The sequence below is a fragment of the Triturus cristatus genome, chromosome 7, assembly GCF_964204655.1.
Source record: "Triturus cristatus chromosome 7, aTriCri1.1, whole genome shotgun sequence".
Taxonomy (NCBI): Eukaryota; Metazoa; Chordata; class Amphibia; order Caudata; family Salamandridae; genus Triturus; species Triturus cristatus.
Genome location: NC_140590.1, coordinates 830,397,330 through 830,414,248, shown reverse-complemented (window position 1 = coordinate 830,414,248; position 16,919 = coordinate 830,397,330). Strand labels below are relative to the sequence as shown.

Below are 16,919 nucleotides of genomic sequence, written 5' to 3'. Positions count from 1 at the left end.
TATATCAACGAAAGAATAGACACATATTACCTATTTCTAACATTAAATCAAAAGCCTTGGGAAAGATATAGATATAGATTTCAACAAAAGCAACTCTACGCTCCTCCCATCACTCACACACAAAATCTTCCAACGCCTTCGGTGTTTTAATCACTATGCCACACCTACTAGATCTTTCAGTCATTAATTCCACCTCCTGCTCACCACAGCTCCTGTTCACCTGCTCATTTCTAATACCCTCCTGTGCCCTCTTCTTCAGACCATTAGATGGTACTGTTACAGGTGAACTACCACCCTCTCACTCCAAAATAGGTAAAACATCCCACTACCAACAATTACACCTACCTTTCTCCTTCTTTATTTTTGTTTCCTCTGTCGTGCCTTGATGAGTCACCGATATGCGAATGATGTGATCTTCCAGTTTTACTGTAGTCCTCATAACCTTCACCACTTTTTTTGGTCCTGTGAACTAACTATGTCCCTTCCTCACTTTTCTTCTGCATTTGACTCTGACCTATTGTCCTTCTTTCAAGCATACATCCTTAGCATTGTGCTTAGCATCAAAATAAGTTTTTTTCTTGTACTGTGAAGATAGGATACATTTTCGTGCATCATCACTATCCCAATCAAATTTCTTACTTCTCCCCATCCATCCTGTGTTAATTTTGCAATGAGGAACTCTTCCTCTCATTAGCCCAAACGGACTTTCTTCAACAGTGTCATGAGCAGTCACTCTATAAGACCCTAGCATTTTCTTCAAGTCACATTACCCATCTTTGTTTCCTTTACTAGCTAACCGTATTATGTCCTTCACCACTCTGCTCACTCTTTCCACAACCCCTTGGGTGATATAATGCTGTAAACTTTTGTTCGATCCCCGCTAATTCTACAAACGCTTTAATTTCCTCTGATTTGAACTGCACTCCATTAACCGTTAAAATAGAAGCAGGAAAACATTCTCTTATAAAAATTTCTTCTAGGAATTTAATGACGGTACTGGTGTCCACTTTGCGTACAATTTCTAACTCCATCCATCTAGAAAACATATCCACCAAAACCAAGACATACTTATAAGAACCATCCTGCCATGTGATCGGTCCCATGATATCTAATGCAACTCCTTACCTGGGCTACTTAGGAAAACCTAATGAAGACATGGGGGGATTCAAAGTTTTCTGAGACTTATCTGCTCTTTTGCAATCCACACAAGCTCTCCCAAATCTCTCAATATCCATGTCCACTCTGGGGCACCAATACAATGCCTTTATATTTCTCTTAGTACAAGTAATACCTGGATATCCTTCATGTCCAATGGAAATGACCCTTCCACGCATTTCCTTTGGTGGAATGATTTTCTCACCCCTACACACAAACTCCTCATCACACGTAGTTCCTGCCTCGCTTCCCAAAATGCTCGCAGCTCTCCATCCCAATTCCTTTAATGGTCATTAGACCATCCATTCATAATGTTGTTCTTTACTATATTCAAACTTTCATCTCCCCTGTATGCCTTCTTCCAGTATTCCTTCCCCAAACCGCTGGTATCAGAAAATATCCCAGCAACGCAATAGTCATTCCGTGGATTTTGATCCACTTCCTTGAGAGGTAAAGACAATCTACTGAGAAAATCTGCAATAACATTCTTTACCCCTGGAACATATTGCACTTCATACACAAAATCTTGAAGTCTCATGGATAACCTTGCAAACCTTGCTGATGCTCTAGAAAGACCGTTAGTTGTTAGCAATTTAGGGCCCCATTATGATCCGCCCACCTCCGTAACGGAAAACGGGACCGACCGCTAGAGGTGCTGCGGTCCCGCCACGTGGTGCCTGACACCTTGTGCATGCCAATGAAGGGGGGTACCATGGGTACCATGGATACCCCCCAAGTGCAGCCTGCAAGGCACCGCCACCATATTGTGTGCCTTTTCCGCCCAGGCCGGCAATCCGACCGGCAGAAAAGCGGCGGATGGACTTTCCGTCCGCTGCGGTACCCCCCGCCATAGTAATATGGTGAGGGGTAAATTGTGGTGTGATGTTGTGCGGATCTCTACCGCCCGCCACCGCCGGCCGGGCGGTGGCGATCCGCACAACATCCTAATGGGCCCCTTAGTTAGGGGTTTGTAGTCTGACCGAAGAATAAACTTTCTGCCCCTAATAAATGTACTAAAATGTTCTATCGCCCACACACACTCGCCAAAATTATGTTGGGAAGACAAACCACAACGAAGCAGTCAAAATTAAGGTAAATTTATTCTTGGTTAAGTTGAACGTGACTCCGCTGTCCGCCAGCTTGTCTCAACTGTCTTTCCCCAAAAACCGAGCATACAAGCCCCCACGCTCCCATGGCAACCCACAACTCTGTTCCATTCTACGAGCGGAGCACAGCACACATGAACAGAATATTATTAACACATTACAACACCTTTCAATAACCAATGTAGTGGAGCATGCGCGATATGACAGTACTTGCCGGCTTGACAGCTTGCGCTTGCAGTCTCGTGTCGGAATCCAGAAGAGAATAAGCCCAGAGAACTGGAATGGATACTTGCACCGCCAGTCACGAGGTGGAACAGTGTTTCCGCGCTGGCAGTGCGACTTTCAAAGTTCCTTCAGGATGGCCATCGATTGTATTCAGTTGGTAAGTCCCATCAACTATATGAATACAATGGTCAATCTGTGCACACTGGAACGCGTTGTTCCCCCAATATGGCACCACCAATCAGGTGAGAATGTAGGGGGAAGTGCGTCACACAACATCCTCAGGAATGGGACGGGAAGACCAGGACTCAGAGTAATGAAGATTACCGGTGAATAACTGGGCATTCCTCCACAATACATCACAGTAATAAAACCCCATTACTACAAAGGTCTTCTGGCTTTATTCCCCTCACGCAGCGTGAGGAACGCTTGGCGAGCCTACTGCACTACATGGATGGGGAGTGGGCACTGTGTTCCCCATATTCAGTGTTGTAGTGGGTAGAGTGCACAACTGCGCTTTCCGCGATTCTCTTTCTTCATGTGAGCAGCACGCTGACTAGCACGTTTGCCCGCCCACAAATCTTGACCGCAGAGAAGGTCTTCTCCAGCCCTGGGATATCATAATAGGAGCTTGAGGACGCTGCTTAAGTATTTGGTGCAAAACATCTCTGGGCACGACAAAGGTGACTGAAAGAAGCTCCCAAGTGATGACACTGATCGTAAAGTCATCTGAGGCTGCAACAATATAAATACAGACCGAGCCTTAGGCATGCATATTAATCTCTGTCCTTATTGTGCTGGAGGTTAAACAAGGGCTTATCAGGGTTACTCCCCCTGCTACCGTTCTCTGAAGGTGACTGGGCTTCACTCTATCAGGCATGGAAGCAGGGCCTTAAGTGGGCCGGTTCCTGCCGGTGCTCAGCACCGGCAATTCTAACAAGCATTGGCATAGCCAATAGGTCTCGCCTTTGGGACCTTATAAGTATTTAGTTATGCAGCACAATATCCTTGGTGCAACAACATCAACTGTTGCATGGCTAAACACTTATAAGGTCCCAAAGGCGAGACCTATTGGCTATGCCAAGGCTTGTTTTTTTACGTTGTGGTAAAATGGGGTTTCCCTTGTTTTTCCAGACCTCATATTCGCACAGAGTAAGTGCCAATGACGGATACCGGTGGTTTGGCTTCTCCTTTGCTTCTTTTTCCTTCTGTTCTTCCTGTGTTTCCACTTTGCTCTGCTCCTGCTCACCGGCTGCTGCTGGTTGAAAAGACAAGTGAGGACTGCATCGAGACCACAGGCCACACCTGAACCTAGTCGGGCCGCCTCTGCGGACTTCCTGCGTCACACCGTTTGTGGCCGCCAACTACCGTCAGCAGCACTCGTCTATGCACCTTGCACTCGCACCAGCTAGTGCTGTTAATGCTGGTGCAGAAGGTCCGGGGTCCGGTAGATGCACTGGCCAGGTGGAAACACACTGTAAGGGAGCGGGGGAATCAGGAAGCAATCAGGTGATCCTGCTCAGTCACGGTCTTGCTTACTTGCAGCAAGCAAACAAGCCTCTCCACTCACGCTGTGTTCTCTATGCTGCACGTCCACCCACTCTCAATCACCATCGGGCTGGCTGGCTGGCTATAAGGTCAGATTGAATTGAGAGTATTTGGCGTAGTTGGTCAGCGGGTGGGACTCAATCAGAGCCCTCAGCACATGTAGGCAACTCCAAGATTCCAACCATTCTTGGTGCCCCCTGCTGCTCACACCGTACAGTCCAGCCACTCCCCTGCTTCAGGCTCACCCCCGAATGCACCATGAACACATGAGCCTGGCAGATGGAGCGGCGAGTGCAGGCCTCGGACACACGCTGGAGGCAGAACAAGAAGAGACGAAATGACGGCAAAACAAAGGCAGGGCAGGCGGACTGGAAGAGACTGGGTGGAACCGCGACTCTGGACTCCGGAGCTGCCATCCATAGCCTTCCCACCCTCACTGCACCGCAACTCATCAGATCAGCGGGCAGGTGGGAGAAACTATGGACTACAGGTCCCCGGTGGTCCGGCCACAGCGCTCGCAACTCGCTCCCAGCTTCCGCCAACTGGTATGTGAAGTGAGAAACATGTTACTGATGGGAGAATATCCACGGGAGTCCAGAACTTAAAATTGGACAAGCTCAACCCTCAGGTCCAAACTGAACAAGCACGGTCCGCTTCCACTTTCATCCGTTGTGAAAGCTTTCTTGTCTTTATAGGGCCATGTGTTTGAAACACATGGCCCCATAAAGATAAGAAAGCTTTCACGATGCACGGAAGTCAGACAAGCCTGTCCAAATGGGACGGCTCAAAAAGCCGAACGAAAACATCACTACCAGCTCTTTTCCAATGGCTGGCCGCCGTTTAGCATAAACGGTGATGCCAGCCAATGGAAAAGAGGGGCGGGGCTTAAAGCCATTTACAGAAAATACTTAAAAACGTTCAATCTCGCCAGCAAGACTGCGCATGTGCCCAGCCCACGCAGGCGAGACCTAAAAAGCAGGTGCTGAGACGAGTCCTTATCGGGCTCTCCGTTTTTGCCCTCACACTCAGGATGAAAAAAATACATCTTAATTCTGCAGCAGCACCACCCTTCACAGACTTTGATGACTCGTTATAGTACTTTGACAGTCTCATCATTTCAGAACAGAGGCATTTTCAGTATTATACACAACAAAGCCATAGTTGTTTCTTAATTATCTTTTGCAACTAATAACCATTGACAAAGCCTATAGTCCTGGCTTGTTGTAGGTGTAATGTTACTTGTTGTATTATATGTCTGGATGCAAACAGTAAAATACCGGTGGGGCAGCACACTATAATAAGCACAGATTTGTAACTTAATTGTTTTTAAGCCACACCCTTAATTATATTGATCACCCCCTTTGGAAGACCCCCAGTTTTTTCATCCCACTTAAAGCCCTGCATGGAAGCATTATCGAATTGTGAACCCTTTTATGAGACGTGGGGCCCTGCTATGCAGATGATTCCTCTACTATTATCTGGAAGACAAACTGGCTGAAATGCTTGAGCAGTCAGTGCAACAATTCTATCAACAGAGCTTTAGCTGTAGCATTAACCCTTTCTGTGCTCATGACGGAACCACTCCGTCATGAGCCACGGGTGCCGTGTGCTCATGACGGAGTGGTTCCGTCATGCTGCGGCCGTTGGCGGCCGCTCCGCCCACGCGGCGCTAATTCCCCGCCTGTGCAGGCGATTAGCGCAGTGGGCGGAGACGTGACGGAACCACTCCGTCATGAGCACAGCTCACCCGTGGCTCGTGACGGAGTGGTTCCGTCACGAGCACAGCGCCACCGCAACTGCCCCCAAACCCCCCCAGCGCCGCGGCGGAATTCCTGCCGCGGCGAAGGGGTTAAAACCATTTACTTCACAGCTCCATAACGACACACGGCGGCAGACAGACTGTAAGCCCTCAGCCTCTGGTAAAGTGCAGACAGAGTTAAAAAAGCCACACAAAAGCTAAAGCCGAGTCGGTAGAATGGCCCCACGATGATGGTGGCTAGGATTTCTCAAGCTCTTCTCTCAGATCATGGTAACAGCATTGCCAAGCTATGACATTTCGAGTAAATCACCTAGGCAGGCCTTGGCCAGCACTGACACGGATCAATCCAGGCATTCTGGCCGTCCCAGCTCTAAGGATCAGAAGTGCAGGAGGGCGGAGGATTCTACTTTTCTTCCAGACCCTTGCCCTATGATCCAAAATCCTCTGTCCAGATTGTGAAAAGGGTTTGACAAGGAGGTTAAAAATTGCTTACAGACGAAAAGCCCCAGGCCTGATTTGCCTAGAAAGGAAGCAGAGACACCAGATATCGATGTCAGTATGAGCACATTCCAGAGGAAATATGCAAAGTACCCTAAGAAGGCAGTGGTATTTTATTTTACTTTTTATTCCCCCCACACCCTTCGGTCCACCTGCCCCACCACCCCATTTGGGTAGCTGCCAATACTGTAGAAAGGGTATCAACCATGCATGGCGCGGGTATCAACATAGGTTGTTTGATATCGCAGGTCCCCTATCTAAAATTTTGGAACTGGCTCTGCAAGCTAACGAATTCAGAATGAGGATCGACCATCATTTGCTGATAGGTTGGTCACAACTGGCAGTCTGTCTTCTCAGAAAGGCAAACTGTGCCAGCTCAACAGAAAGGCGCAAATCATTTCAAATAGGGATAGATCCCAAGCACATATAGGATCTATTATGATGATGTGTATACCTTCTCCCCCACCCTTGCTGTTAATGTTCATATGAAAACATGGAGATTACCATTATCTTTCTATTTTAGGTTCAGATCAGAAGCAAGAGTAAGCAGCAGATATTGGTCTGGAAAGCATTGGAAGTGGCTTGATCATCCATTTTTAGGAGAAATGTTCTACCATCGACAGTCTTTATGTGGCATGTTCATGAACATTGGTTGTTATAATCATTGGCAGCTTCATTTACAAGTGTTTCAGGACATTGACCACATGTTGGGCCCTTACAAAATAGATCTTTTTGCATTCGGGTTTAATAGTAAAATGGAGGAGTTCTACAGCTGGAGGCCAGTGAAAGCAATGGATGCCTTGCTGCAAGACTGGTGAATCAAGCTGAATTATGCCTTCCTACCGTTTGCAATTATAGCATGGGTAGCAGAGTAAGCAAAGAAACAAGAAGTGTGTCTGGCATTGATAACCCCAGTCTGGATGGTGCAACCATGGTTCCTGGTTCTTCTGGAGGTGACCTGAGATTTTCCAATAGACTTGCAAGTATTTCCAGACATTTTCAGGGATCCCCTAGGAGCTTTGCATCCCTAGGTGCTGAGCATCAACGGGCACTCATGGCTTGAAAGATTTCAGGCAATGATGCCGGATGTCAGGAATTTCCAGCCAAGTTGCTAATTATATAAAAAAAACCTGGACGCGTCCATTCACAAACGATACAGTTCAGCATGGAGATCATTGGAAGGGTTGGTGCGTGGAATGGCATTTGGATCCTATGGAGGTAGATCTGACAGAGATACTCAATTTATTTTCTGAACGGGCAGGATACCGCTTAAATAACAGGTCAGTAAATAATTAGCAATCTGAAATTTCAGTAGGGCATGTGCTGCCGAATGATAAACCGGCTGGTATGCACCCTTTGGTTTGTATGTTGCGTAAAGGTATCAGAATGTATAAACCTCCTAAACCGAGACATGAGAAAGTGTGGGAAGTGTATGCAGTCCTGAAACTGATTGAACAATTGCAAGATAATTCAACATTTTCTAAGAGCAACTGTCTGCTAAATTTTCAGTGCTGTTGTGTTTAGTATCCTGCAGAATGGTCTATGATGTTTGAGCCTTTCACATAGAAGGTAGAGCACACTCCCCGGAAGAGATGTCATTCTCTATTTTCAAATTTAGGAAAACAGATTCCAGATATATTGAACATCCAGCTTTTTCACAGAATATTTAACTATGTGTGGTCAAAACTCTCAAGGCTTCTGAAGAGGTTCTTGACAATTTTGTTGTGATGTCAGTGGGAAATTATTTTTCACAATACAGAAACCATTTAAACCGGTTTTCGCTGTGACCCTAGCTAGATGGGTCAGATGGATTATGTCAGAGGCTAGGATTGATGTGCATAGATTTGGGGCACACTAAGATAAAGATGCCATGGCCTTGAAAGCTTATCTGTAGGAAAAGCAGCCGACTGGTCTTCTGTTCCACCTTTAAACTCATTATTAATACGGCTTGGATTACGGTGGATAAACTGTGAACAACCATAAATCTGAGCCTCTGGTCCTGACATAAAATAAAACATTTTGTAGCTTTTGTGAGAAGAATGTTTGCTTCTATGAAGGACATGGAGGCAAGTAGTACCCAAATACAGAAGGTGGTTCATTTGATTCCACTTTTTGATTTGAATTACATGTATTACGTTTATGGGATCTCAATGGTCACATAGTATTGTAAGCATTATATTTTCTGTATCTCCTTGCCCACTTTTGACATGTTTATGACAATCATGATAGTAACACTGATGTTTTTTTCTGTGCAGGATCTGAACAGAAGCAGGAATGAGAACAGGCCTGACATTGTTAGATGTCCAGGAATAGCGTGTTGGACTTTCTTCCGAGCTGGTGGATCCTGGATAGTTTAGTACTGGATGTTTGTTTCGGACTGTTCATTGTTTTTGAAAAAAATGAGGCAGTGTCACTCGGTTTTGATGCATGGCAACAAATGTGATTGGTGGACAGATGAGGGGGTGTACTCATGGTAATGGGATTTGTATTTGTTGAAAGGTCTTTGTTTTCTTTGTGATTGGCTGCTGTTAAAATTAAAATAAAGAAAGAGAAGCATAAACCTCTCCATGCCGTTAATAGAATTGAGAATTCTATAAATATTTTTATTTTATTAAGAACCCAGAGGCAAGGGTTATGCTCCTCTTTCTTTACTGCCAATTCACCAGCAGCCAATAACAAAGTATCAATACGAAAACTACAAATCCTATCAAAATAAACAGAACTACGTTCTCCACTCCACCAATCACAGTGCACACAGGCGCTCAAAACCTTGAGATACCACCCTAGATCATCTTTCCTTGCAGAGTATAACAGTTTTCTTAAATCAAGGAAGGTAGGAGACCAACAATCCTTGCTACTGATGTCAATGAAACTGTGTAGTTGCACAATGCTGACTTCAACTCCTTCTTGAGGTCCTTCAGTTGCAGTTAGGCTTTGATTGAGTCGATTTGAAATCCCACAAACTCTATTGATTGGGTTGAGGTCAATACTGGCTTTTTTCTGGTGTTTTAATTATGAAACCTAGGTCCTGTAACGGGCTGGTAGCGGGTGCGGAGACTCTCATTGTGGACTCGAACAATGTACTCCGAGGGAGAAACAAAACCAGTACAGAAAAACATGGCTTTTGTATGCCACGTTCGAACCACAAACAGTGGAAGACAATGGACTCGCAAGTTACTCTCGCCATTGCTGCTATGTGCAGACATCTTCGAATGACCCTCCCCAAGCATGCTGCTTGCTATGGTTAGCTCTGTCCATTTGCAGCCATCTTAGAACAACTTTTCTCTTACTCCCAGCTCCACTACGAGTGGTAGCCATATTTGAACAGAACTGCCACATTAGATGTATAAGAAGACACATTTGTGTTCGACAACGAATATGGAATTAACACGCAGCGAAGGTCGTTCGCCACAAACATGTATATGGGTTAACATCCTAATCGTGGAGATAGGTAAACATCATGTGTGAACCAGAAATACACCCATCTTTCACTTCCTGGTGGCCAGTTAACGCGATGAGATCATTAAAGCGGAATTGTTTACATTTCACCCTGCAAACATGGACTAACACTAGAACGATGAACACCCTACACCCTCCCTTATTCTACCTGGACTGCGAATGTAGCTCACTACCTAGATGGGAATTCCCCCTGTGCACTGATATATTCATGTAACGTTTTGAGGCAAAACATTGCCAGACAAGACAGTAGTGATGTTGTTTATTATTTTACACTACTGTATTGCTGCGTGCTCTTTATTTATTTAGGTTTTTACCTTTCACGCTGATCTAACGCCTGAGCTCATGTCCACGTAACCGAAGCCTCAACTGACTAATTTTAGAAGAGCTTTGCCTGACGCCTTGAAACCACGAAGGGTGATCGCCCCCACAGCCTTATACTGGACATCCACACGAGGGAGGCTACTCACTGTGGAGGAAACCTACGCTCCCACAAGGTTACCAGACACAAGGAGTTGCAAATGATACTACACTCTGCAAGCCCATCTGGGCATTCTTAGGCTGTCACTCCCCAGTCCCTGTCCTGATGAAGACCCGCACTGACTAGATAGTAGTGCAGACCCTGGGTTGAAACATCGACAATATCCCCCGGACCAGTTGAAAGATTCTGCGAAAATACTCATTTTTTCAGTTCGCTGAACTACTTAAATATTCACCTTCTGGCCTTCTAAATCCCTGAATCCTTTTAGCCACTTTGTACATATTACCAGCCGTGGTCGGTAGTAGGAGTAACTGCAGGGCGGTGACGTGGGGAGGGGGAGGGGTAGGGTGGGGGTAGTAAACTATGGATTATGGAGGTTTACAGGTAAGTTAACATGTAAATTAATAAAACGAATTTCGTTGCGTGCACTGCAACGCATTTGGGGATGCAGTGCACGCAACGAAATTCGTTTTATTAATTTATATGTTAACTTACCTGTAAATCTCCGTAATCCATAGTTTACTGCCCCCCACCCTGCCCCTCCCCACGTCACCGCCCTGCAGTTACTCCTACTACCGACCGCGGCTGCATATTACGCACTATCACTATATCACTGAGCCCCACATGTCACCTTGTCACAGATTGTATTTTACTCTGTGCCTAGACAGCCTTACAAATGTTCTTGGGTATTTATATAAATGACGCAATTTATAAAAACTCTTAAATACCCCGCATGGTCCTTTGTGTGTGTTGCTTATGACTAATTGTTTCCTATGAGTAGCCAATGATTTGTTCAATTGTTTAAGACATTTTTCACCCGACAGAACCACTGTTACTTTTGTATACGATTGCCCAGGTTCTGAGGGATTCTGGGTTACCCCATTGTTACTAAGCACAGTGTCCTTCAGCAGCCCCGCCAGCTCCCACTAGGTGATTCAGCAGGCTTTGACACAAGTAAGGCTGCAATGCGGCGCCTCTCGGCATTTTTCCACCCGCCCAGCACCTTTGTCGATCCACTGCCCTTCTCAGTCAGTCAGCCAGTTCAGGGTTGAGCCGGCATGCACTGGTTTACACTTTTGCACGGCCCCCACATGGCGCAACAGACAGCAGCCCACTGACACCTCGATTGCTCCCTCCCCTTCGTGGCAGCGTCTTTCACATCACGAGCTGAGTAGGGGCTGGGGCTGCAAACGGGGAACCTCTGGTGCCTAGCCTCGAGATACGACTGGCACGGGCGACACTCGGCGCTGCTGACGGGTGTTCCAGACGGCCTGGGGCAGCTCAGGATAGGGTATCACAGTTTGGGTGGCCCTTACTGTCATTTAGCTACGCTGCTTCCTCATACTGGCTGGTGCTTCCCAGAGTGCCCTTCTTTCTGTCCATGCAGTTTTTGCCGACTCAGGGGATGCCTCTTGCAGGCGGATCAGCGCCCTCATCACAGTTCTAACTGCACTCCATCACTTTATTCTGCTGACCTCATGCGGCTATGCCAGTCAGCATTACAGTTGCAAGGGCCTCACCGGTGCGTGCTCTGGATGGCTGCCTTCTTGCCGTGCAACCATCGTCATCCAGCTGGCAGTAGGTGTGGGGAGAGCCTTAGACTCTGGCCTCACTTCCCCCATAACGAATTGACGCTACTGCCGGCGTACACACGGGGCATTTCCCGCTTAACGCCATTGTAATGGGTAGGGCCTTCGGCCCTCATGCAGAGATAATATTCACACAGACAACATGGTAGTACTGCCTGGAACTGGCCAAGGGCACGTACGTCTGGCCCTTTTATTCGCAGGGCCATCTGACCGGTTACACCTGTGATGGATGCGTGTGGTTTGAGTCTGGAAGCCAGCCCTCAAAGAGTAAACACAATGTCCAAACACTAGGCAGTGTCCTGAAGGACACTACAAGCAGTTACTCAGCTGGGGACACTGGTGATGTCTGGCTAATTGAATACATGATTAATTCTGCTTCATTCTTTCTTGCATAATATAATATTTGATTGTCTTCCAGCGCAATGCCAACCATCCATTCTGCCTTCTTTCAAAAGCAAAAAATTTGTTTAGAAGCAACTTTTTAGGTCGAACCTAGAGTCAGCGTGCATGCGCAGCTTTGGTAGACTTGTTGTAGTGGAGTATGTAATAGTAGCCCCACCCACTCTCTGCACATATTTGTCATTGGCTTGTGATAGTGTCCTTCGTAAATGCTGGCGTCTGATTCGTAAAGAGGGTTGTTAGTCCTTCCTTAGTACCGTCTTCTCTTCATATGTAACCTCCCATGGCAACTGGCCCTTTTCCGGTTGATACATGGTACGTAATGTCTCATTTAGTGTGCAAGCACTACTTTATTTAATTATTTTGTCCTGCATACAAGTCATGCTTTCCTGGGTGACGCTCCTTCAGGTTGACAGCAGCTCATTTCTTGTTATGCAATTTCAGGAAGTGAGGGGAAAAAAGCCCCAATCCCTTACTAGCCGTAAAATAAGCATATATCCTTTGTGTGCTGTTTCTTGCCCACAACAGGGGAGATGCCCCTATCCCCCTAATTTCAAAGTGGAGTTCTGAAGAGTGTCTTAGGCAAGAGTTCTGTTCTTGTAAAGCAAGGAAAAAATTTCCAAATTCGTACTGATTCAGTCCGATTGAGTGGGTGATTGATTTGTACTTTATTCATAAGGGTGAACACAGAAGAAAAGGTGGCACAGCCAACACGTGTTTCGCCCCCTACAAGGCCATCAGGCCTGGGGCTTCCTCAGGGCGGATGGTCCGTAAAAACTTGTCGTAGTGTATAAGGTAAAATACCTATGGATTCTTTAGTCTCAGCTAATGCCTCGTAGGTGTATTCCTTCGGTTTCTCATTGGTGCGCAGCTTCCAAAATTAACACAAACTCACAAATGGTGCCTGGTACTCATAGCCCCTCATCTCCGACCTGCCTATGTTGTTCATGCTTACATTTCACATGCTTTACTTAATTTTGTTTGTAACAGCAGTCCGCTCCGCCCCCAAAGTTTCGGATCTACTGCAATGCTGAGCTCATTATCTCACCACCCTGTCCTTGCATAAAGGTTGCAGCCATCTGCTATTGTTTTGTTCGGCATACCAGCGCGGCAGCTGCCTTCCCCTCCCATCCTCCTCCACCCTGCCTGGTATTTGAAGGCATTGTGAAAGTTAGGAGAAAAAATATATAATTATGTGCTGCTAATTAAGACGTTCACTACTAACGTCTTAATTGTAGCCGTGCATAACTATAGTTTTATTTTCTCCTAACTTTCACTGGTCGTGACAACATCGCATAGGGCGCAGATGCAACATTTGTAATGTAATAGGACTCGCATTTGCGAGAGTTTAATCTATTTGGCATTGTAAATAACAATACCTTTAATTTATCTTTTTTTTTCTAATGCATTGTCATTTCCAATGCCAAAATAGCTTGAAATCCTCGCAAATTAGAGACCTATTGCATCGCAAATGCTTGTTCTACTATGCCGAAGCTGTAATGCCTATTCTGTTTTCCTCATGTGACAGCCCAGCTGTCATTACCTTTCTTATTATCGAGTCTTTCTTCTCTTTTTAAGTCCTGTGACCGCAAATATTACCCAATCCGCGCACACTTCCTAGCATCTCAAATCCTAACTATCCAATCGAAGTGATCCACGCAGAGACGACTCGCGGTGCCATGCCTGGGCACATTGACAGGCATCTAACTTATACCAATCGCAGCCTCCAGCGATTGTGAAGGCGGACATCTAGCAGTTAACCATAGCCAATCACAAGCCGGCGTGAAGGGGTCAATGTACGGTGCGGGTTAGTCTGTCTCCTCTCTGCTGCCTCGGCTCTTCGTCGTTGTGGCACGTGACGAAGCCAGATCCGTTGCTGGGTCGTAAGCAGGTTGAGGCGGAGGCCTGACGAGGTGAGATAGTAGATGGAAAGGGTTCGAATCGTGTTTCTAGGGTTGCTCTCTTTTGTTGCCCCACCACCTCACTTTCTTAAAAGGGGTGCGGCTGAGATCAAAACCAAGGGCCTATGGCGGCCTAGCCCTGACAGTCCCAACGCCTAAGCGGAGTCTGAGATGTTAGGCCTTGCCCATGTTCTAGAGGTGCCTTACCTTAAAGCAGCCCCTGTAAAAGAGGTCTCCAAGGATTCAGGTGCATCCATGTTGGTTGCATGATTGTGGAAGATGATTTATACTGTGTTCAAAGTCGCAATTTAAGCGCCTTTTCCCTTAGTCATTTCTGTTTTTGTAAGGCCATATGTGACAAGCTAGAGCATTTTTATGCAGTTTGATGGTAGTCAGCAGTTCTGACCTAATATGTAACGGCTGACATGTTCTCTGGCAAACATGTATTATTTAATACCCGTTACTTCTATGTGTTTTACAAGCCCGTTGGCCGTGCACAGTACGTGGGTGTGGTGTGCAGGTATCTGTTCAATGCGTTTTCAAAAATTGTGAATCTCGCTCCTGAAGTGGAATGAAAATGTCCTTTGTGTTCCGTTAGCGAGGTTCTGAGACTTAATGAGGGTTTATGTTTGGCACCGAACGTTTTGTAATCGCCTATTCATTCCTTTCCCTTGATCTGCTATTTAACCTTTGGACTATAGATACGTCTCCATTTTAACCAGTAATATCCTAAACATTTGGTATAATAATATACACATGGGAAATGTAGGCGATAATTCTGGGATTATTACTGCCCAACTGTCTGCTTGCTAATTCTTTTTTGAGCCTGCTAACTTCGCCGCTTCAAAATCCCAGCCTAGTGTGTTGATTGCCCTCCTAAGGTGCAATATCCCAATTATAGACTTGATTAGGGCGGGATATGTGTATGTGACGGGGACGTTCATCTAGCTCCTGACATCTGCCTGTCCGTGAGAGATGGACGGTTGCCATCCTAGGATGAAGGAAATTAGATGGGCGTAATAAACTGCTGTGCTTCACGTCACAACGCAAAATGAGTGATTCAAAGTGCAGTTGCGTTTTTGTGAAAATGCATCTTCCAGGTGCACGTTAAATATTGCAGATGCTCTAAAATTAATAACCGAGTATTTTTTTTGTACGTTGAACGTTTTATATTGCAGAATATTTTGTTTACGGGGTTACATGCAATACATCGTCAGCTGGTAAGATCAATACACAGATATGTGGGCGCAGCAAGTCACAGCTGCTGATGGGAACCGCTTCCCTTTTAATATGGTTAGGCAGATAACGTGTAAAGGAAATTAAATAGATCTGCAGCTCTCAGTATGCAATGAGTGAGAGCTGTAATGTGTCGTTGTTTGTATATGTCCTTTTGCCATCTGCTGGTCCCTCCAAAGCATCCGAGGGAAATGAAGATCAGGCTGAGTAGAAAAGACCACTTCTACTTGAAATGTGCTTAACCAGTTGGCAGATCGCTAGTTGCTCTGTGTCCTAGATGTTGTACTGGCTCCAAATCCCATCGTGGCTCGCGTGACACAAGAGGCGATCCTCTATGAACATAACGGACGTAGCGAGGTCTTAATAAGAGCAGTGTGCAAATGGTGATGATGTGACATGTTCCTACATATGTAAAATGGTATATTGTAATATATGTAAAGTAGATAAACGGATTCTCCTAAAATTTGCAAGATATATCCTACATTTTCAAAGGAGCTTGTAGCTACTTCTTTAAATACTATACATTGATGTTTGTCAAACGTTCACTCATTCGTATTAAACAACCAGATTGGGGTCGTTGTCTTAGCAAATGGGAAGCGTGACGTGCTGAGGAGCCCAATGCGTCACGGAGCTTACACAGAGAGGAAGGAAGGCTGGAAGGCGTTGTCCAGGGTAAACCTGTTGGACTGGTTGACCTTGTTACAGTTCATCCGGGAAGGAAACTAAAATACTCATCATTGTTATCGATAGAAGAACATTTTATTACGAAAGATGTAGAAACATTTAATAGTGTTTCATCACGGAAGGGGGGGGGTGGGGGGGCTGGTGGACGTCTACTTTCCCCGACATTATATACGAGTTTCGGTTTGATGCGGTTTACTTTTAGTGCAGAGGGGTCCCCGCCTAAGGGAGTCGTTAACACTCACGAAACTAACTCCTCCAGGGAGATGATAAAATGTGCCTATTGATGGTGCATCTTGCAAGGATCCAGGACAGTCTGCTTTGGTTTACGTGACCTGGTAGTCCATCTTTTCATGTCTCTAAATTTCCACATGACTTTTTTTTTTTTTTTTCTCCCCCTTAGTAAATTACACTTTGTATTGCGTTTATGGTAAATTGGACCGGAGTGCTCTGGGCTATGAACGATTAAATAAAGTTGGAGCTGTTAGTCCAATCTGAAAAATGCAGACATTTCAAGCTTTTGATACGACTGACTGTACTCGTTTATCTTTGCAGATGGTATTAAAAAAACTTTTAAAGGATTAGCAGAATTGGAAATGTTATCATGCAAAGAACGATAGGAGGGTGACATGAGTTCTCAGGTGTTTGTAAACCTCTGTTGGACGTAAATAGTGATCTAGACCTAGCATGTGGTAGCTAAGCCTAATGTCTGCACATCTACCCCAGTATACGGCAGTACAAGAGGAAACACAGTAAAAAGTCTTATTGTGCTTTTGTTGTGCCAGCACCGAGCCACCTTTGGTGTTAATCAACCGTACTCTAAACAAGTGCAGGATAGTTACAAAATACAGAAATGGCACCTAAGCGCACAGTCAAATTTGCATTTGT

General features: G+C 45.6%; 1 protein-coding gene across 1 annotated transcript in view; it reads left to right on the top strand.

The window, feature by feature from the left end:
• The first annotated feature begins 13,855 nt into the window (after positions 1-13,855).
• CANX (calnexin) overlaps positions 13,856-16,919 on the top strand; it is a 499,168-nt gene continuing 496,104 nt past the window's right edge. Inside the window, exon 1 of the mRNA XM_085617760.1 lies at positions 13,856-14,126. The gene's annotated coding sequence lies outside the window, so the exon portion shown is untranslated. The remainder of the gene's footprint in view (positions 14,127-16,919) is intronic.